Source organism: Sander vitreus, chromosome 22 (genome assembly GCF_031162955.1).
Source record: "Sander vitreus isolate 19-12246 chromosome 22, sanVit1, whole genome shotgun sequence".
NCBI lineage: Eukaryota > Metazoa > Chordata > Actinopteri > Perciformes > Percidae > Sander > Sander vitreus.
In genome coordinates, this window is record NC_135876.1 from 3,036,924 (window position 1) to 3,060,345 (window position 23,422).

Consider the following 23,422-nt stretch of genomic DNA (forward strand, 5'->3'; position numbering starts at 1 on the left):
AATACCAAAGTAGGGATGAATTTAAACTACCGTCGTTAAGTACAGGAATGTCAGCCAAAGAGTGCTTTTTATCGAGCACACAACCTTAAAACCAGTTTGCGAAAGAACGACTCCAATTTCGAGTAGACATATCAGATCTCTGCCTAATAATTTTACAGGACACACTGGCGAAAGCAAAAATGAAGTTTCTGCCTCTCTGTTTCAGGATCTTCAGGATCTGACTGTAGAAAAAAAAAAAATTCTTCAAAACTACTGTATAATCAACACTGCAGTAGGCAGCTTTTTATACACATTAGAGAAGTACATAAAATAAGTTGGCATGCGTTCTATGAATTGTTTGTAGTTATAGATGCTGTATCTATCTATCGTGTGAGGAAGGTGTCTGTCGCGTGCGAGAAAGCATTTCTACATTGCAAGCATGTGTATGCTATTTGTGTTACCCTCCTATTTGATTGCGGACGCGGTTTCCAATCTGTCCGTACCTCCACCCCTCTCTTTCCCCCACGTCCCATCGATCTGCATCCCGCTGAGGGTCGTTTGTAGACAGACTGTCGCACGTCACGTCTGGGATGAGGACAGCTGTGTGACCAGTGTCCCTTCTCTCCGCAGTTGAAGCGTGTGTCACGCTCCACAGCTGGAGTGTTACCACAGCTTCTTCCCCTTCTTCTGCCGCTGCTGCTTCCTCCACGACCTCTGAACCCTCCTGTTTCTCTGCCGGGCCATCTCAAAACTCTGGAAGTAGATCACTCAAGAATGCGTTCTTAAAGTCTGATTCCTCGATCGTAGAGGAACGTACCTCAGAGTCTTTGAATCGGGGCAGATGGTTGGTCTGGGTCTGGAAGGACACAGCGGGCTTATCCTCTTCTTTTTCTTTCTCTTCTGCGGGTGGGGAAGGGTAAGGTGGAGGAGCTTCGAGATGTGTAACCGCTGTCCTCAAACTCGGATAGAGGGGAGGAAAAAAAATGCATCAGTAACAGTATTCACGTTTACTGTGGACAAACAACCGGAGACTCCACACAGCCTCTTATACCAGTACGACGACTGGATTTTTAATAGGTTGCTATAATCTATTTGTCACCGTGTATTGTAGGAGCTGAGAGGAAATATGCCCGTTTTGTCTGCAAGAAAATGTTCACCAGAATATAATCATAAAACCCAATTATTGTACTGAAAAAACCCAGGGCCCCCAAAAAAGACATATATTACCTTACTCACTTCCCAACGTCAGTAATTTATCTTAACAAAAGTATTTCAATAAATTATTATCTCTTCATTTTTGGAAAGTTTATTCATAATATTGAATTCTCGGTTCAATTATAATTCATTTAATTTTGAGCTTACCCTGCTGCTTTGAAATGGCTTCCTGTTCGTTTGAATCGGAGTGAAAACAGTCAAGAGTCCTCCACGGTCCTGATCCTCCGTCTCTCTGAAAATGCCTTTTTGTCAGGTTAGAGGCAGGTGGTCGATGACCCCCCCCCGGTTTTCAGGACCTCAGAACCCACGGAGTCTCTCCCTGTTTTCATCCGATCCTGCCAAGACAACGCCAGACTGTGGTGGAAGTTACTTCAGCAGCAGGAGTAGAAATGTTCAAAGTTAATGATTTAAACAAATAATGACGATGAAAAGTTTAGTCTTTTGAGTATTTAATATGTATCTGCAGATACAGGAACAAACGGTTACACAAAGTACATCAGTTCAGTGTGGAAAACGTGTTCAACGAGAATGAAGTACAACACGTCTTATATACCAAAAATCAGTTAGAACAACCCCTCCTCTTACATTCTTAGCCAGACTGAACAGTTAACAAAAATGCCATAAACAGTTTGGAATCTCTTTAGCTCCTTGCCTCTGCTCCCGTTTTACCAGCGAGGCCAAAGCACCTGTTTATCTCAAATGCAAAGGAGACAGGAAAGATTGTTTTAGAGACACAGAGACATAGTTTAGATTGTTTACGATTGACTTCAACCTTTATCGGCTAAACAAAGAAGGCTGAACAGGAGCCTTCAGACCCAAATGGTTACTACATATGATACTTTTAACATCAAACATTAAAGAATATAAAAGATCATATGTAAATGTAATTTTCCCATTACACTAGATATATACTTATTTATAATACAGGGCCCACATGCTACCAGTCCAACGCCATTCATCAAGTAGCTTTTGCGTTAAAGCTAACTGATATCAAAAAAGCTAAGTGTAAATGCAATCGAGAATCATTTGTGATTGATATCCGATTGCCGAAACCACCTTTGGATGTATTAATTGAAGTGTTTTAAATGTCAGCTGGATTTTATCCGGATACGAGACACTTGGAATGATAAGTGTAAGTCAATATGTCAACGCTGCTATGCGTAAGCACTTAATACACCTGGTTCTCTGAGTTAATTATTAAGCCCCATTCATTTTAAACCAGAAAAAAAGAGAGGGAAATTGATCTTCAGTCTAATAATACGATCCTATCCTACTCAACTGAGAAATATCAATATCTAAGAAATATCCTGTGACCTTGTCTACATATCAGGTTACAACATGTGGTGCCACCTCTGAGGTTGAAAACCCCTTATTTTATATTTGAAATGTAGTAGGTGGTGTAACTGCATTATCAGCAGTGGAAGAAGTATTCAGATCCTTTACTTAAGTGAAAGTACTAATACCACACTGTAAAAATACTCTGTGACAAGTAACAGTCCTGCATTGAAAATGTTACTTAAGTAAAAGTACTCAATGCTGAAAAATCCTCACATTTTCGAAACTGGAAACGATCAAAACAGTTCTGTCAATCAAGTAAGTGTTTAATGGTCTAATCATTTAATCACAAATCATACTTGTAGGCCTGTATATTGTTGGGTAGTTTCATTTATAATAAACTACTATTTATTAACTACATGTGTTTTGTGTGCAAACACCTTAATTTGCAAAGTAACTTGGAACTAAAGCTGTCAGATTAATGGAGTGGAGTAAAAAGTACAATATTTACGTCTGAAATGTAGTGGAGTAGAAGTAAAAAAAAGTGGCATGAAAAGAAAAGATTCAAGTAAAGTAAAAGTACCTCAAATTTGTACTTAAGTACAATACTTGAGTAAATGTACAGTGGTAGCTACATTCCACCACTGTGCATCAAAAAATGTTGCCAATACTCCAACACAACATGAAATGTCATAGCAGAGTTTGCATGTAAACCAATGTTTTGTGAAGTAACTTCTCACTACAGCTGTTAGATAAATGAAATGAAGTGGAATAAAAGTAGTGTCCCACTGCACTGTAATATTCAAGTACCAGTACTTCAGAATTGAACTTACCATAGGCCTGCTTAAACAAATGTACAGACATTATAGACACTACTCACGGCATTTCCACTTGGCTGACTCTGGTATATTCAGCCCTATTCCATTGCATTTATTAACATGCAAGATAAGCTGTCCAGATACAGATGCATTTCAACAGCAGGTGTAAATGGGGTCACTTTGACAGGAGCGACATTGTCTGGGAAATATTGGAGCTGTTTAGCATACACATTGTTACTTTTGATATCTGTTGGCATATCAATTTTTTGGACTTTCTTTGGACTGCAGTACACATTTGCATGAACTCAAGAGGAATTAACAAGCATTCTTTAGCAGTTCAGTCTGTGAAAACTCCTTTAGTTTGTTGCCTCAAACAACACCTGAAAATAATACATATACCTATTGCCTAATACTTATACTTTCTCGTCGCTTGAACTTTACATTTTTAGTCCAACTACACGGTAAGGGCCTGCGACTACAAACATAGCTACAACAGACAAACAATCCGATCACGATTGTTTTGTGGTTTGAATCCTATCATCTACTGGCTTGACCTCTGTGAGTTGCTTCTGAAAGCATCTTGTTATGATGTGATACTATAAATAAAATGTAATTGAAGTGCCGTGGGCTGTGCATTGGATCACGGCTGTGCTCGTGAATCTGGCTGTGGCGCTGTGGGAGCGTGCCTATGTTCCCACAGCCCTATGTTCCCACATTTCTAAGATTTTTTCCAAAATTAGGCCCTATGTTCCCACAGTTCCCACATTTCTATGATTTTTTTTTCCAAAATTAGGCCCTATGGTCCCACATTTCCTTTTTCATAAATATGTATCAGATTTTATCCCCCTTTCTCCCAATTTGGTAGCCAATTACACCCAACCTATTATCCAGTAGCAATGGACTACAGATGGAATGTAACCCTAACCCTAATCCTAATATAGGGCCTAATTTTAAGAAAAATCTTAGAGATGTGGGAACATAGGGCCTAATTTTCAGTGAAAAAAAATAATCTTAGAAATATGGGAGCATAGGGCTGTGGGAACATAGGGCTGACCCCGGCACAGTGGCCATTCCAGCGATCAGGGTTACATTAATATGTTCATCCACTACAATTATCAATGTTAATAGGCACATTTTCAGCTCTGGTTTCTCAGCATTAAGCTGTTATGTGAGAGATGCATTTACACAGGTTTTTTCTTTTTTAGGGGTGTGTACTACACAGGAGGTGGCGGTACGCAGTAAAAATTGAGGATACTCATGTGGACAACACAACTTGCATTTTACTTTTTTGAAATCATCTTTTACTATTTCAAAGTGCACCCACACTTTAGATTTTCTTTTCCCAGACATTTTCAGTTGAAGATTTAAATCCCTGCTGTCAAGATGCTCCTCCAACACACATATCATGGAAAGTGAAACCTAAATCTGTCATGGAACTGTTGGATTTATTCACCCACACACACAAAGATTTATTTAAAAGTTCATTTATTTCAAAATTTGTATTCACAGCATTATATGTTGATATTTATATCACAATAAACTGTATATTGACTTATTGGGGGAAAAAAACAGGTAGCTCAGGCATTGAGCACCCCCATATAGCCAAAATGGCATGATCCACCTCTGCGAAGATTCGACTGTGAGATTCGCGGAATCAGGCTCCTTCGATCGAAGCATTGAATATTTGGGGTCACCCCTACTGCATTCATTTAGATGACGTGTAGGATATGAAAAAGAGTCAGAACGGACAGAGGGATTGTCTCGAGGTTGGTTCACAGCAGAGGTGGGACCAAGTCACTGTTTTGCAAGTAAGTCTCAAGTCTTTGCAACGAAGTCCCAAGTCAAGACAGGCAAGTACCGAGTCAAGTCCAAAGTCCTAAACTTTGTGTTTCGAGTCCTAAACAAGTCGTAATGCAATATTCACCGAATCTAAACAACAGAGTGCTAACAGATTCATTTCATTCACCCACAAGGTTGCACAATGTTACTTAGAGTTAAGTACGAGTCAGGGAGGGAACCCACAACACTTTGCCGACATGGCGCCTCTGATGATTTAGATTACATTTAGATTACATATTACATTGTCGTGTTTCTAAAGAAACACGACAATGTATAAAAGGCTCCATTACCTTGTATCTCACGTTATGGTCCCGTAGCAGACGTTTTTGTAAAAAATAGGCTCATGATTGTGTCATGACCGCGAGACTTTCTATCGCACAGTAGAGAAATTACCGCATAGTCAGGAGAAGCTCGCAGGCAATCGGGGGGGATGGGAGACGTGGAAGCATACAGTCAAGGGAGAAGCCCATAGAGAGTCCATGAAAGCATTGGAACAAAATATTTCAGCAGGAAATACATCAGTATGTGGCAAGTGAATTCATATGAAGTAACATTTATCCACGAACAACTAGGATATTTTAAGAAAAGTATATGTTGTTAAATAATGAAGTAGTCTAGTCTGTCTAGTTAGCAATAATTAGCCTGTGCCTATGTTATCTCCTTACATATACCTATTGGGTATGAATTCATATCACAAGTTCTTGAATATCGTTTTACATAAGTTCTTAATATTATGCACTTAATGCAACTTAATATGGCGTACTGGCGTTATATTTCAAAATAAATAAATACTATGCAAAATGACAAAATAATTAATCAGAATTCTTACCAAAAGTTGCTTCTGCTCCTACGCTCATTGACAGCTCCTACTCACACTCTCAGTCTCTGCAAGATTGGGAATGACAACTTTCAGACAGGTTGCTCACGTCACATCTACGTCGTCAAGCTCAGTTTGAGGCTGTGCAGCAGCTGAACAGTACGCTCAGCCATCACCGGAAAAGTGCCTCTAATATACTTCACTGGTCTCCGTCAAAGTCCCCAATCCATGTCCATTTCTTTTACTGTCTATGATCATTTCAAACTGGCACTCAGCGACATAACTTCACTTCTTCATGCTTCTCTCTGCGGTCCGGTTAATCTTGGATAGAGTGGATCTGGGAAATCTTTATGTTCATGAAGTATCGACTTGCTGGGAATTAATAGTGTTAATTGAATTAGGAAATGAACGGAAATCAATTTATTTTTAAAGCACGTTTTAAAAAACATTCTGTTGAGCGCCCGGATAGCTCAGTTGGTAGAACGGGCGCCCATGTATAGAGGTTTACTCCTCAACGCAGCGGGCCTGGGTTTGACCCCAACCTGCGGCCCTTAGCTGAATGGCATTACCCCCTTTCATGTCTTCAGCTGTTTTATCAAAATAAAGGCTGAAAATGCAAAATCTTAAAAACTAAATTTTTTTGTAAATTTGGAGTGCTGTCAGTAGCGAGAAAAACGAAAACCATCGGTGCTGCCTACACCGTGTTATCCTCCTGCTAGAGTTAGCAGCCAACAGGCTTAAACAGGGCAAGTTTTAAAGTTGTTTTTAGCCTCTAAACATGTTTGAAATGTCATTACAAGTGCCTACCCATGTGCAGTTATTCCTACCGAGGGAACACAGCGAATATGACTGCAGTAGCTGTGACAGAAATGCATAAAAGTTGTGTTAATCCATACCTCTGTTTGTTTCCTGGTTTCTGGTGAAGTCCACACTAGTCGATTGCCGAACTCATACAAGCCAATATTCCAAAACGTATTTTCCCCCCCAAAAAACTATTTTCCGTGGTTATTTCCATAGTAATGACTGCAGCAACAAGCTGTAACTTGACACCACTCCACAGCTCAGCCTGCAGAGTGGCCGGCTGGAGTTCAAAAGTTCAACAGCTATCGCGCATAAGGTAACTACAGCAACGGTGGAGCTTGTTGGCGAAAGCAGAGAGAAGCTCACAGAGCTCTGACTCGAGTCCAAGTCATGTGACTTGAGTCCACACCTCTGGTTCACAGATAGGAAAACAGTGTTGCAGTTTAGGCTAAAAATAAAACAGATGAGAGAGGCTTTCTTCAGAGTTCTTACAGAACGGAATGTGGAACGTAACATTCACATTCACATTGTCACTTGATACATTGTAATAGTAAAAATTTCAATTACAGCCGCTTTAATTTCTGCACCCATAATGGCTCCAGTGAAGCTTCTTAAATCAGTGTTACAGATTGGCTGAACTGGGCAGCTGCTGCTAATTTGTTCATGGTTCATGTGTGATCAAACATTCAGTAGGATTCCTGCTGGTCATTGATTTTCTGTAATGTCCTGCAATTTTGCAAGGTGTATTCCAGACAGGGAATTTTAAAGGTTTTTTGCAAATGTCATGTTTTGGGAATGTCAGATCATTTCATCAATTTGTTACTTTTTAGAATGTATTTTCTAACTGATATTTCCTTATCACATTGACATTCACTGTTCACCGGTCTATGCTGAAGTAAGAAACAGCTAAAAGTAAATAATAAAAGTCACACTGTAGGATCATTCTGACCAGAGCCATTGCCGGAGCTTGCACAAGTCCTCGCCATTCACTTTAATTCTTTTTTTAGTATTTAATTTCCTCATTTTTATGACTGTATTGCTTTGTCAGCTAAATGTGTACAGTAAGTAGACCATTTTTAGCCATGCTAATTGCATGGCTCTCTGGAGGGCAATTCAATTCAATTTTATTTATAGTATCAAATCATAACAAGAGTTATCTCAAGACACTTTACAGATAGAGTAGGTCTAGACCACACTCTATAATTTACAAAGACCCAACAATTCCAGTAATTCCCGCAATGTCAGCTGGTTGGTCGTTCAGTCGGTCCACCACTTTGGTCCAGACTAAAATATCAGTTGGCCGAATATCTAGGCTTAAATTAATGATTGAGTAAATGAAGACCAGCCAACCAACTGATTCATGTGTGTAAATTGTGCTATATTAAGTTACTACCGTAAATGAGGGCACTGTAGCGGAAACAGCCGTCATTATGCTAGGGTAAATCCCCAGGGGATTTGGGCATTTATTTTTCTGATTTGAGCACATTTGCTAAAATCCTAAGGGGTATGACTGTTGATGGTTATTGTTGATTTTGTTTCTATATGCCAAATTGGAATTATATGGGTGATTATTCGTTGGACAGTTACGCTAAGCTAAGCTATGCTATGCTAGCAGATGCTGTCACTTGTTCACTTGGCTGTAACGGAAACAGACAAGATACATTGTAAAGACAGAATCACTGTGACGTCTCGCTAACAAAAAAATCACTTCCGGGTAGACAAATGGCAGTTGTTTAGAATTGCGGAGATTTGTGAAACTTGTTTTTTTTCTGTTGTCAGTTTCAACCATAACTGTAACGTTTAAAGATATATAGTTAAACACAGTGGTCCGACCTGACTAATATTTTGGATGTGCTCTTTGTCTGTACTGTGCTAGCATCTTTGATAAACCAAATGAAGTGTTATGAACAGCAATCGTCTGTCAGACTGACTGCTAGTTTGGGTGGTGTAATGTTTTGGTTTATGGCCCAACAGCTAAATTATGTCTCCAACCTAACGTTGGTGAAAGTGTAGACATATAAAGCATAAAAAAATGCATTTTAGATAAATGAAATGAGAGTATATCCAGTTGTCCCTGCCATTAAATTGTATGTATGGGATGCATAGTTTTCTACCCATATGAGAGTCCTTAAACAGAGTCCTTATAGAATGTATTTTAAGTCTGTGAAGTGTATAATGCACAATGAAGGTCATATGAAAAATGAAAAATCCAACTGTTCTTTCATTAGTCACCCCGCAAATGCGAGATTGTCACCAGTTACATATGTGTGAGTCAGAGAATGAGAAAAGAAGAGAAACTAATTCAGTGATTCTCATGTAATTTAATTCTTATATGGTAAGACTGCCTCATTCGCTAAGGATGCCATATTCAAGACTTTTTTTTTTTTTTTACTTTTAACAATGCTGAAAATGCCAACATGACAGACATATGTCACAGGCCAGCTTTCATAAAATATCCACATTAAATGTTAAAAAACATCTAGGTTTGTGCAGAATCATCAACATTCTGACTGGCAAGAGGGTGTGTATGGTACTTTATGTAAAGCTTATGTATGATCCATACAGTACACATACAGTGCTTTTAAGCAAGCTTTAAGAAAACCGGATGTTCATGTTCATATCGATATCAGTCTTGTTTCTGACACAAAGTCTGTAAAAAACCCTGATACTGTCTCGGGAGAATACAAAAACTCACTAGCAGTGAAAGTCAATTTTTACTAAATTTCAGGACTATCAGCATACACACACACACACACACACACACACACACACACACACACACACACACACACCACAATACTGTCAAGGTCCAGTGATGGAAGAGAAGGAAACTCATTTCTCACTGGTAAATATGATATCTTGGATGTCACTCTGCCTTGTTAGCCATGTTAACCTCCGTGTCACACCAACCAGAGTGAAATAGGAGACATCGTTTACATAATGTGTCATCTCATCTCAGCATGAGACAGTCATCCACAATCTGGCAATCTGCATTTTATGAGAGCCACTCCCCTGGCTACAGCAGGCCAACTGACTGGGAGGTTCCCTGACAGAAAAACGCACACTACTGTACAACACAATGGTTCAAAGGTAAGCATCAGCTGCCACTTTCACATACTCTACTGGAGCATTTACCTGAGTAACTAAGACTGTAACGAGACAATATGTTTCATTTCTTGTGTAACTAAAATACAAACAAGCAAAAGGTCGGACCATGTACGTTTTGATAGTTTTTTTTTATTTTTTATTAATTAATATAATAGATAGATAGATAGAAAAACGTACATGAACAGGGTCAAGTTTATCTACAGCCAGGACAAGATATCTTGCAATATAGGGGTCTACATAGGGGTCTCTCAATCAAAACACAGACTTTTTTTACGTCGTGAAGTTGTGTGGGATCATGGGAGTTGTTGTCTTCATTGTTAAACAACCACCATTGCCGATGAAAATGTATTCGTTCACGGACGGGTTAATGTCATGTCATTTTAAAGCTATGGTGGGTAGTTTCTGTCACTCACACTCAGGGCTTTTGTCCGCACTCACCCCGGCAAAGTCTCTTAATGGGGGGGAATAAGGCAGACGGGCTGGGGTCCTCTAGCCGGCTAACTCAGTATTAGATCAGTTGAATACCTATACAGCTGACGGCTTGAAAATATTTGTATCTACAATAGGGGGGTCCTGCAAAAAAGTTTGGGAATTACTGTTCTTACGTATCATCTGGTGTTGCTGGGCGTTTTCTGTGTTTTGCCGGAAGTTAGAGCAACTACAGGGGTTAGTATGACGCCATCGTCAGGCGACCACACAACAGGGTTCATGTCTTTTTTTTAAGATTTCTCTGGTTTTAACCATTGTTGGAAACATTTTGGGATAATTTAAGTACACAACTAAATAATATACAGTATATAACATAGGTATATTTGTTGAGGACATTTTAATGCAAAAATAATTAATATCTTTGAATAGTTTCTGTACTTAAAGGCATTAGAAAGTTTGTAACTACACCAGAAGTATATTTAAATAACTGATGGATACTCCTCTCGGCTGCTACCACGCTATCGTGCTAACGCCGCTGTCGTGCACTACTTACATACTACTACTACATACTTCTGGTGTAGTTACAAACTTTCTAATGCCTCATTTTATAAGTACAGAAATGATTTGTACTACTTTAGAAGTTTGGTATCATTCCGGGCATTATTAGTGGGGTAATTTACGAGATACAAACGTGGATCCATTAGTGCCTGCACTAAGCTAACCAGCTGATAACGCTAACTCGACCAACGTTATAACAAGGGAAAAAAGCTTATGGGGGGGGGGGGGGTTGTTTGGCTCAAGGTCACGGTGCAAAGCAGCCTAGGGTGAAATTACTCTGAACCATCACTTTAAGTTGCACTGCATTGAGCTCTAAAGGCCACCGTACTTTTGGCCACTAGTAGTGCTATGGAGCAATGTTTTTAGGGATTCATAATTCATTTCAAACATTCACTCACTTGAGCATTCCATTATACAGACTTTATCAGAAGGTGGCACACTATTCCATTATAATTGAAAGTTGAGCAGGTAATGCACCAAGAATTTTCCATAGTAACGTCTCAGTTAAGAAAACTGCTACACAGAAAACATGTAATTTTTCTAATTATTTATTACTTATTTTTATACTAGCTTTGCAAATAGAAGGAAATAAATGCATTTGTGCATGTTTGTTAGAGCTCAGTCATGTCCATGTTTTTTGGTCAGAAACACTGACCTTAAATGTAAGTGTCAAATTTAGACACTTAATAATTCCCCACAATTGAATGAACTAAGAATATAATGTCCATAGCATGCAGACATTTTGTCAAAAGTCCTTCAGAATGACTGATTTCAGGCAAATAAGAGCATGACAGAACTCAAATGGGACACAGGAGCCAGAGGTAAATACATTACTTTCTGTCATTCTCTATTCTATATATAAATAAATCAACACATTCTACATATTTCTATCTGCCTGTTTTGTTTTAATTTTATCATGGCATTTCTCCAAGTGACACTTGTATTTTGTGTCACCTTTTTCTCATTTCATTTCATGTCATTTTTATAGTGATGTTGTCACTGCCCTCTCACGTTTCAGCCCATCACACGTCCCCTGCCTCTCTTAAGCGAGCAAGCGCAACAACTGTTACCGAATTAGCTCGTTATTTAGAGCAACAACAGTGCTAAAGTTATTATGAATTGACCAACTATTTTTTTTTTTACTGCAGTAAATAAACACAGTCACAGACACAATAACTAAACCTGGCTTGTGAGCTTGATTATAACTCAGCAGCAAAGTCAAGAGTGAATGTTACCAATGATAGCTAGCTCCTATTGGCTAGAGTGACAGGAAGGAGAAGCAAGACAAGTATATAGCACATTTCAGCAACAAGGCAATGTGCCCTGCAGTTTAAGCAGAGTCCTTTGAGCACCCAGGGCGGTCCCCCAAAACAGAAGACACATAACTTTGAGGAGTCATGCGGCTGCTGCCAAACAAGCATTCAAAATAACTCAAAAACAGATCTCACGTCAAAAAAAAAGCCATACCAGCTGATTAACAGCTGATTCATAATGTAAAGCTGTCTACTGTTTCATGACATTTCTTGATTTTCTGACAGTTGTGATGTAATTAGGGTTTGTTTATTATTCATGCACATATGGTGACATACCATGTGTTAATTATGAACATTTCAAGCTGAGTTGCTTCTGCATGAATTTTGCATCTAGTTACACAGTTGTGTCTTCTGTAGGAAAACCCTGACATTCTGAATTCTTCAGGGATTTACCATATCAACAAACTCAGTAATATGTGGCCAGACATTAGCACATGTGTCTTTAATCACTTCACAATCAATTGAAATGTTTATCTTTGAGCTATTGTACGAAGCTCTTTCGATGTGTGCTATCTAAAGTTAAAAATGTGAGTACCTTTCAAACACTCAAAGGCGGGAAAAAAAGCCTGCCAACATAGCCTCCTTCTGTCTGCATTAACCTGCCTCCTGAACTCTTTTGAATTTTCTTTGTCTTTTGCATGTCTTTTAATCTTGACTCAATGAATCCGACAAATAAGGATATGGCTGCTAACCTTCGGACAGTCGAATGCATTCTAAATTCTAAATCCTCAAATAAACTATTGCTATGTAGAAAGTCACATAACTGAGTAGCGACTGCCTTCTCAAGGATCTTGGAGAGAAAGGGAAGATTAGATAGAGGTCTCTAGTTGAGACCTAAACCTTGGGTTGTTCTTATTTTCTTCTATTAGTGTTGCGTAATAGTCTGATCTGGCATTTCTGAGGGCCTTCCTATATGTTTTCAGACTGTCTTGCCAGTCTTAATGAGATTCTTCCAGATTGGTACTTACTTTCAGGTTTTCGCGAAGTTTGTTTTAATTTGCAAGTTTGGGCGTTATACCAAGGTGCTAGTTTCCTTTGCTTCATCATCTTCTTTTTGAGAGGAGCAACAGAGTCTAAAGTCGTCCGTAACGAGACCGTATCAATTTGGGAGGGACTAATGCTAACATAAGAGTTATATTACGGCATGGCATTGAATTAAATGCTGCTGGAATATCTTCCTTACATTTAGCTATAACACTGTCAGATAAGCATCTAGTGTAGAAGCTTTTATCTAATTTCATAAAGTCGGGTAGTAAAAATTCGAAAGTTATTAAAGAATGGTCTGATAATAAAGAATTCTGGGGAAATACTATTAAATCTTCAATTTTGATGCCATATGCCAACACAAGGTGGAGGGTGTGGTTAAAACAGTGAATGGCCTTATGCACACTGACTGAAACCAATTGAATCTAGTAGTGAGTTGAAAGCAATACTAAGGCTATCGTTGTCAACGTCCACATGGATATTAAAATCACCTACAATAATTATTTAGTCTGTTCTAAGGACTAGACTTGATAAAAACTCAGAGAATTCAGATACAAATTCAGAATACGGACATGAAGGCTGTACCACGAAGCAAGATTTGGCGTTAACGAAGTAACTTCAGGTTCAATCCAGGGTTTTCTGTACCACGACGGTGGATCACTTGCTACCGGGTTCAATCGCCGTGGTAACTTATGCTGAACACCTAACCTGCTCGGGAGCAGGTTAAGTTGGAGATTAGAGATCAACTGGTGTAAAAGCACCGCCTACTGACCAATCAATGCTCGATTGATAACGGCGTCACCGTTGTTAGAAGATCAGGCGGATCTCCGTGCGCGGAGAATGAGAGAGAGAGGTTTAAATTATGTTTTTATATTTTTTATTTACTCTCACGATCACTTCCACTGCCAGGGTTGCAACTGAAATAATAGGCTAAAGCAACGGCAGTTTATGGAAAGCACAAGTGTAATTATGGTCAGATCTTGTGCCTGACTGATGGGGAAGTGATATTAATAAGTGTTGTGATTTATGCATTTACAGCATCAGCTATTTTTTGCCAGCTTTCCTTCCTGTTTCAGGAAGCAGCTGTAGCGACTGTATTGCGTTTTGCGTGTTAAACCGTGTCTGTGTTCTTCATATTTATGTAGAATTATAGTTTGCTCTCCTTATGTAAAATATGCAGCTCTGGTAGATGTTTGCGATTGGTCGTGCTGTGCAAACACCGCCTCTTTAATGTGAACGCGAATTTTGCGCCGCTGGATTGGGAAATCCTGGGTTGACTGATTTAGTTTAGTTTACCACCGTCGTGACACAGCTTATGCGGGACCACGGTTGTTAGGTTAGGTAAAGCCGGGTAACTGAAATAAATCCAAGGCATGTTGTTCTTGATTCGTAGTACAGGCCTCTGGAGCTCGGTAAATAACAACGAATATAATTGGCTGTAAAGTTTTCCATGTTGGATGTAGAAGATTAAGAACAAGGCTTTCAAACGAGTTATAATTTGGTTTAGGTCTAGGATTAACAGACTTGAGTCAAATATGGCTGCAACACCCCCCTCCTTGGCCAGAGCCCCGATGAATATGAGTGTTAATATGACTGGGAGGAGTGGCTTCATTTAGACTAACATATTCTTCACGGCACAGCCATGTTTTGGATGACAGAATAGATCAATTTGATTATCTGATATCAAATTGTTTACTAGTACTGCTTTAGAATATCTAATATAGCCTATGTATTCCACATCTAATTTTCCTATTCTGTTCTATCATTGCAGTGATGGTTTTAATTCCAATTAGGTTCTTAAGTATAGCTCCTCTTTTGTTTACCTTTGATTTAACTGATCTGAGTCGGGGGGACAGACACCGTGGTTATGGGACTATGATTGGGTGAATGCTCCAAAGAAACCGATAATGGATTTCTTGATATGAGAGTGGCTCCGTCCAAAGTGGGATGAATGCCCTCTCTCCTAATCATACCAGGCTTTCCGAAGAATGCCCTCCAGTAATCTACGTAGCCCACATCATTAGCTGGGCAACACCCCGACAACCAGCCGTAGAAGGATGACATGTCATCGCTGATCAGGTTTGGCAGGGGTCCAGAGAAAACTACTGAGTCCGACATTGTCTTTGCATATGCACAAAGTGACTTATTAATTTAAGTGATTTCCGATTTGTAATCGGGTATCATTACTACCTACGTGAAGTATGATCTCCACAACGCCCGCTCTGGCCCCAGGGACGCACACGAAGCTGGAACTTCACGTTCCGCAGTACAGAGCTCCCAATAACCAGAGTTGGCTGCTCAGCGGGTGTGTCACTGAGTGGGAAGAAACTGTTAGAAAGGCGAAGATGTTGGTAGTTAGCCATAGGCTCCGGTTTAGAGTAACCGCCGCCATGTGCGCTCCCCGGTTTAGAGCTAGCGCTATGCTTCCTTTAACCTGATCTCACAGAATTCTGTGAAATGAACACGGCCCCTTAACTCAAAATCTGTGCCAGTTTCATGGAATCGCAAAACATTCCGTGATGGGCCCACGGAAGAATTCCGTGAAATGAACACGGATCGCCGAAAATTTCGTGATGGGCCCACGGAAGAATTCCATTAAATAAACACTGCCCCTTAAGTTAAGGAAAATGGGTGGGTTTACGGTTCTGTGACACGCGGGAAGAACGGGACGGTTGGGTTCAGGAAAAGGTCGTGGGTGGGCTTACGGTTCTGTGACACGTGGGAAGAACGGGACGGAAAGAACGGGTGAAAGTCCTGTGTTTGACCCATCCACTACCCCAACCAACCTCCTTACATAGTACTATGTACTAGTACTACTATAGTCGCTATTACTATAGTCGCTATTAATGCTACGTCATCTTCGGGGGACTGCTAACAGAAGCTGCAGTATGTTGGTCCGCACCAGCTACGGAGCTACGGAGCTGGCTAGCAACGGAAGAATACGATTTTGATTCCATGGCCGTGCCTCACTAAGCCTCGCCTCCAGAGCAGCGAATAAACTACATTTATTACATGTATCTTTATCACTAAAGGAGGCAGAGGAATAGCTAAACATTTGACACACAGAGCAAGAGAGAGCAGGAGAGGGAGAGGAATTAGCCATTGCTAATGACTAAGCTAAAGTAGCTAACAGCGTTTTAACAATTGTGAGATCAGCAAGGCAGAAGAGAACTATAAATGCTTGAGTATAACTAGTGTAGTTTAAATGCAATCCAGGCAATTAGCCGCTAAATTTAATAAAGCAGAGTTGAATACGTTTCTGCTGGAGCAGCAAACTAGCGTCTGTGACACGGAAGCACCGAAAGTGAGACAATACGCTTACCATAAACGTCAGCTCGTGTAGAGGGTTTCAGAGCAGAGCAGAGCCACGTCCCTGGCATTGCAGTCCTTGTTGCGAGTCACTAGAGAGGTGACAAAAACATGGATTCCCACTTGCAAACACTGTCACTTGGGTTTGTCTGGTTGACAAGCTGGAGTCAACACCATTTGGTTTTAAACCCATGTCTGTAGGGTAGTTGGCAAGAGTTGTTTCCCATGTGGCTCCCAGATTTGACATTGGAATGTTGAAAATTGTATCACACTCACAGACGATTAAATGTGAGCGGGATAAACTAAAAAAAGAATTAAAAGGTTCTGTTGTCTGTAGCCTTTACAGCAATACAACAATAAAATCCCTTTCAGACCTTACATTCAATATTTTAAACATACAGTGACAAATAGTCCTCCTAATTAACACATAGAAGTCAATCTAATTTTGGTTGGAGGTCTCAGAACTGGTCTCTATATTGTAAACTTTATTATCATGTTTGAAAAGGTTAGGAGCCGCACATAAAATGCAACTGACCGTGAACAGGAAACAGATGTATATGTCCTGCTGCTGCAGCTGCAGGCATGGGTACTGTAAATATAGACGAAATAATCCATTCTGAACTCTGCGGTTCTGTTCCTCCTGTCCATATTTGAAAAGTCTCATTTATGTTTAATGTATTAATTTATCCAGCAGAAAAAATACATATGCATACATTATGAGTGAAATACTTCAAGTCCAAAAACTGTACATTTTATGTACTTTAGAACTCATGGCAGCCACTGTGGGACGGTGACAGAACCAACAGTGGCCCCTTTAAACATTAGCATTGTCAGTGAGGAGGGATTCTACCAGTAGCCAAACCTCCCTTGTCTAGGGTGACCAGACGTCCCGGTTTGACCGGGACAGTCCCGATTTTGAATTGCGTGTCCCAAGTCCCGACAAAAAGCCTGTCGGGACGCTAAAATGTCCCGGTTTACACCAGGAGCGGCGTGAGCTGATTTTGCTGGGGTTTCAGCCCCAAATGTTTTGAGTGTAGCCCTGAATGTAACTTTGTCCAGTTTATTTTCCGAGGCAAATAGAACGGGCAGCTACGTGCGGGGTCCGACCATGCTGTATTTGTTGCAATCACCTTGCAACCGTCTCTAAGTGAGGAAAGCTGTGAAAGGTGAAGTTTTTGGAGGAATCATAGCCAAATCAGTCTAATACATTGATGCCATCAACTACAAAGTTTAGGAGGGCAATACTAATGATTTAGTTTGACACACGGAGCTCTGAAGCAGACCTGTGCGTCGCTTAGTGTCCACTCTCGCTGTAAAATGCAGGACAGCTTCAGGTTTATGGACGCGCTCAGCTGTGGACATGCTGCGGCAGATGTGTTACGTTTGTGCTCTGTGTATTTCTGCAGTAGTTTCAGTTTTCCACTTCCGTGGCTAAACTATGTGTCTCATTCAGAGACCCAAATGGGGCTCTGTGTCTGTCAGACGGTCTGAGATCTACCGTATCAGCAGAGCAATCACGTAATGCACAGCAGGCTATGGTGCAGGTAGATTATTTTCTGAAATATAGTGACTTTATTCTTGTAATACCCTATTATAACTTTATTTTTCTCAAAATATCACGACTCCTCCAAATCACAGAGAACACAGATACTGTATTTTGAATGTGCACAAAGTTTTGAACATGAGCAGAAATCTTGCTCAAACATCTGAAATATTACAGTCCAGGGTCTTTATAAATAAATTAAAATGAATTAATGTATCATTGAGGTGAATAATTGTCATATGCACATTAAAGGAGGTTAATTCCCCAACAAAAGATGCAAAACAGCAGGGAAGAGTAAATGTTTGCTGACTCAGATATAATTAGTGAAGTTGATCTACAGGAGAATAAATAGTTGAAAGCAATACAGAATGCCTGAGAGCCTTACTGCAATATATTCCATTATGTTTTTTATATTTGGATTGTAATCTATGTTTCTCTTTACATAAAGATATTTGCAGCATACATTGATTCAGAAAAAAAGTAGAAATAGGTGCATAAAAATTCACCATCACAATCATTTTAATTCTTTTGGTGTTATTGGAATAAATAACACTTCAAAAAATCGTTTTTAGAAAAAATCTCAACATAAATCTCACACTAAACTGAAAAAGGCTGTTGCTGCAATTTTGTTAATTTTACAGGAAAAAGCACTGTTATTATTAGATGAGGAGCATACGATCAAAATAATGAAGTCACTGTCTGTGTCTATGTCTGACCTGCGTCTGGCACATGTTCACGTTAAAAAGCGTGTGCGTGCACGAGCACTACGGTCACGCGCACAGTGTCCCGGTTTTAGTTCCGGGAAATCTGGTCACCCTACCCTTGTCCCTCCAGATGTGTCCATTCATGACTCGATCTATGCAGTTTCCACACTACTAGTTACAAAAACAAATAAAGTGCACCCCCAGTGCCTCAAACAAAGTGATGATTACATTGTGGCTTTGACATTTGAGGCAGCCCCTTGCCAAGTAGACCCAAAACTCATTGCTCACCCTGTTCATTACCTCCCATAATGACCCTATTCAGAGACAGCGGTGCCCAGCCTTGGCCCAGGGACCCGGCAATAATCCACTGCATTAATTAGATGACCCCCCAAGACGGCTGCTGCTGCATTGGTGGGCACAATGACAGGCTCTCTGCTTATTGTTTATGGCTGGCTGTAAAGTGTCCAGCAGTGGGAGAGAGGGGGGAGATGGAAAGGAAGGAGGAGAGGAAGTGGGTGTGGGTGTTCGGCTGGGGGCCAATCAAGCCAGAGTGAATGGCAACGATGTAGGAACATATTTTCTCTCTACCACAGTGTCAGTTGTGACAGTCAGTTTTGCTCTTTGCATGCAATACATTCTCCCATTTTCTTGGAAAGAATATCTAATTAGGGCATATGACTAATGCTGGTTCTTACTACATGATTTGATTATTGACTCAATCTTTGCTGACTCAACACATACTTTATGTGGAGCTTCATGATTTGCATTTAGTAAACCTGCAAAAATCAATTGATGCAAAAATCAATAACTACTTTTTCTTGACCCATGCTTGTTCTTGAACTGAATTCCCGTGTACCGAACCCTGCCTGTAAACCCTTTTTGACATTAACTTTTGTGTTTGGTCTTGCATTTGAGTGTTACTCCACAAGGTATTTCATATGCTCTGGTTGTCTCCCTGCTCTTATCTTATTGCTCCAGCCTGTGTACCGAGTAATCAAGTAAAGATCAAACATAAAAAAGAAATCAAGCCAAGTCTTGTTTATTTTCTGTAGTGTGAGATGGAAAGTGACAAAAATATCTGAAAAAGACTTTACAGCAGCCAGGGTGATTGAGCGTCAGCCAGTGATACAACCTGGACTCGGACTCAAGTCTCTATTGACTTGGACTCGCGGACTGATGACTTGTACTTGGACTCGGACAGGATTTATAAAATCGGACTTGAGCATTCATAAAATGAATGACTCAGACGTTGGATGAAGTTTCTGACTAAATAGGTTATAACAATTTGATATAAGATTAGTTACACTTTTCCTTTTTCGAGCTCCAAGACCGGCCGGGAAGCAGCTGGGGAGACGTTCCATCCAGGGCTGATGTTCTTCTTTACTTCATCGACAGTGTTAACAAAATATGAGGACACCATGTCTTGAGAATCTTCTTGTTTATTGTTAACTGTTAACTCACTTTACATCGTCTTTGGGATCTCTTTTTTCCCTCACAGCCACACATACGCTTCTCAATCAGACACCGCTACCGGTCACTCTCCGTGCTTGACACACTCACTGACGTCACTCACTTAACGCTGCATTCTCGCTCTTACTTTCACTACTCTAGTAACAAAGGAATTGATATTGATGCAACTGTAGTGCATGATTCGCGGGCTCCCTACTACATGTTCACATTTGGAAAATGCAGAGAGATGTGCCCCGGATCGTGAAGTTCACCTACAAGGATTTTACATCCAATGCTTGAAAGAGCACCGCTAATGTTGTGTGTGTAATTGCACAATTGAGGACAAGACTGGGACAACTTCAAACTTTAACAGACATCTGTCATGGCTGCACCCAGAAAAGTAAGTAAAATCCTTTCCGTTGGCTAACGTTAGCTTTAGCTAGAAAAGAACAGCCGCTGAAGTGACTCAACCATTGCATATGCCACTTTGTTGTTTTATAAGCCCGCAACCAAGTGTTGTCTGTGTGGGGTTGTTTAACCACAGTTGTGTACGCTATATCGGCGTTGCTATCCTTGTAAACTGCACCCTGTTCACATAATCCGCGGTTAAACCGTTAACCGCGGATAACCAAACTGTGAAACAGTCTCTTTAGGTGGTGTTCCCTTTAAAATACCGATCTGAATTAATTTGATTAATTTATCTGGTATATTCTAAAGGAACAAAGGGAAGGGTGAATTCAAGCAACAACCTGTTTAACCAGCTGTTTAAGTACACAAATAATCAGAGACAACTACTATTTACGGTATAACAGGATTTGGTAACACTTTATAATAACCATCATTAATAGATGGTAAATTGATAGTTAATTAATCTTTAGTTAATTGTCATTTAACTGTCAGCAAACAGTCATTTTACTGTTAACAAACAATGACATTATAATTAATAATGTTTACTAATTATTAGTAGTGTTGTTAATTAACAGTTTATTGTTACACACATGATATCCTTTATATACTATATTAGGTATCAGGTAATGATTAAAAAATGCTTGTAAACCTTTAAGAAACCATTTTTTAAAACGTCTATAAACATTACATCGATAGATGGACCAGATATTCCTAACACTTTGTTGAGGGTTACTAGTTGGTTTGTAAACCGTCTATAAACAATGTCTGAATGGTTATTATAAAGTTGCAACAGATAACTATAATACCTTGTTAAGTAGTTAATAAATACTTTGTAAACCATCTATAAACATTATCTGGGTGGCTATTGTAAAGTTGCGACTGATGTTTTTCATAGTTCGTTATTGGTTAGTAAATGCTTGGTGAAGCAATGACTTCTATATTAAAAATAGTATCTATATATATACAGTACAGGCCAAAAGTTTGGACACACCTTCTCATTCAATGCGTTTTCTTTATTTTCATGACTATTTACATTGTAGATTCTCACTGAAGGCATCAAAACTATGAATGAACACATATGGAATTATGTACTTAACAAAAAAGTGTGAAATAACTCTTAACTCTTAAATAGGTCTTATATTTTAGATTCCTCAAAGTAGCCACCCTTTGCTTTTTTGATAGCACTGCAAACCCTTGGTGTTCTCTCAATGAGCTTCATGAGGTAGTCACCTGAAATGGTTTTCACTTCACAGGTGTGCCTTGTCAGGGTTAATTAGTGGAATTCTTTGCCTTATTAATGGGGTTGGCACCATCAGTTGTGTTGTGCAGAAGTCAGGTTGATACACAGCCGACAGCCCTATTGGACAACTGTTAGAATTCATATTATGGCAAGAACCAATCAGCTAAGTAAAGAGAAACGAGTGGCCATCATTACTTTAAGAAATGAAGGTCAGTCAGTCCGGAAAATTGCGAAAACTTTAAATGTTTTAAATACAACGAAACTGGCTCACATGAGGACCGCCCCAGGAAAGGAAGACCAAGAGTCACCTCTGCTGCTGAGGATAAGTTCATCTGAGTCACCAGCCTCATAAATCGCAAGTTAACAGCAGCTCAGATTAGAGACCAGATGAATGCCACACAGAGTTCTAGCAGCAGACACCTCTCTAGAACAACTGTAAGAGGAGACTGCGCGAATCAGGCCTTCATTGTCAAATAGCTGCTAGGAAACCATTGCTAAGGAGAGGCAACAAGCAGAAGAGATTTGTTTGGGCCAAGAAACACAAGGAATGGACATTAGACCAGTGGAAATCTGTGCTTTGGTCTGATGAGTCCAAATTTGAGATCTTTGGTTCCAACCACCGTGTCTTTGTGCGACGCAGAAAAGGTGAACGGATGGATTCTACATGCCTGGTTCCCACCGTGAAGCATGGAGGAGGAGATGTGATAGTGTGGGGGTGCTTTGCTGGTGACACTGGTTGGGGATTTATTCAAAATTGAAGGCATACTGAACCAGCATGGCTACCACAGCATCCTGCAGCGGCATTCCATCCCATCCGGTTTGCGTTTAGTTGGACCATCATTTATTTTTCAACAGGACAATGACCCCAAACACACCAAGGGCTATTTGACCAAGAAGGAGAGTGATGGAGTGCTGCGCCAGATGACCTGGCCTCCACAGTCACCGGACCTGAACCCAATCGAGATGGTTTGGGGTGAACTGGACCGCAGAGTGAAGGCAAAAGGGCCAACAAGTGCTAAGCATCTCTGGGAACTCCTTCAAGACTGTTGGAAAACCATTTCAGGTGACTACCTCTTGAAGCTCATCAAGAGAATGCCAAGAGTGTGCAAAGCAGTAATCAGAGCAAAGGGTGGCTACTTTGAAGAAACTAGAATATAAGACATGTTTTCAGTTATTTCACACTTTTTTGTTAAGTACATAATTCCACATGTGTTCATTCATAGTTTTGATGCCTTCAGTGAGAATCTGCAATGTAAATAGTCATGAAAATAAAGGAAACGCATTGAATGAGGTGTGTCCAAACTTTTGGCCTGTACTGTATATATATATATACATATATATAGATACTATTTTTAATATAATTTAATGAAGGGCAAAACATTTACCATATATATACACCACGTTCCAAATTATTATGCAAATGATATATATGATATACACACTGATTTTCCTAAATAGTCAATGCAAATGACAGGGTATAAGTCGAATTTCATTGAACAACCACATTGTAGCCCCCATCCTCCCCTGACCTCAACCCTATTGAGAACCTTTGGAGCATCCTCAAGCAAAAGATCTATGAGGGTGGGAGGCAGTTCGCATCAAAACAGCAGCTCTGGGAGGCTATTCTGACATC

At 40.0% G+C, this 23,422-nt stretch overlaps 1 pseudogene; it reads right to left on the minus strand.

The window, feature by feature from the left end:
• Positions 1–642: 642 nt before the first annotated feature.
• Positions 643–20,112, minus strand: LOC144537477 (uncharacterized; annotated as a pseudogene).
• Between the last annotated feature and the right edge of the window lie 3,310 nt (positions 20,113–23,422).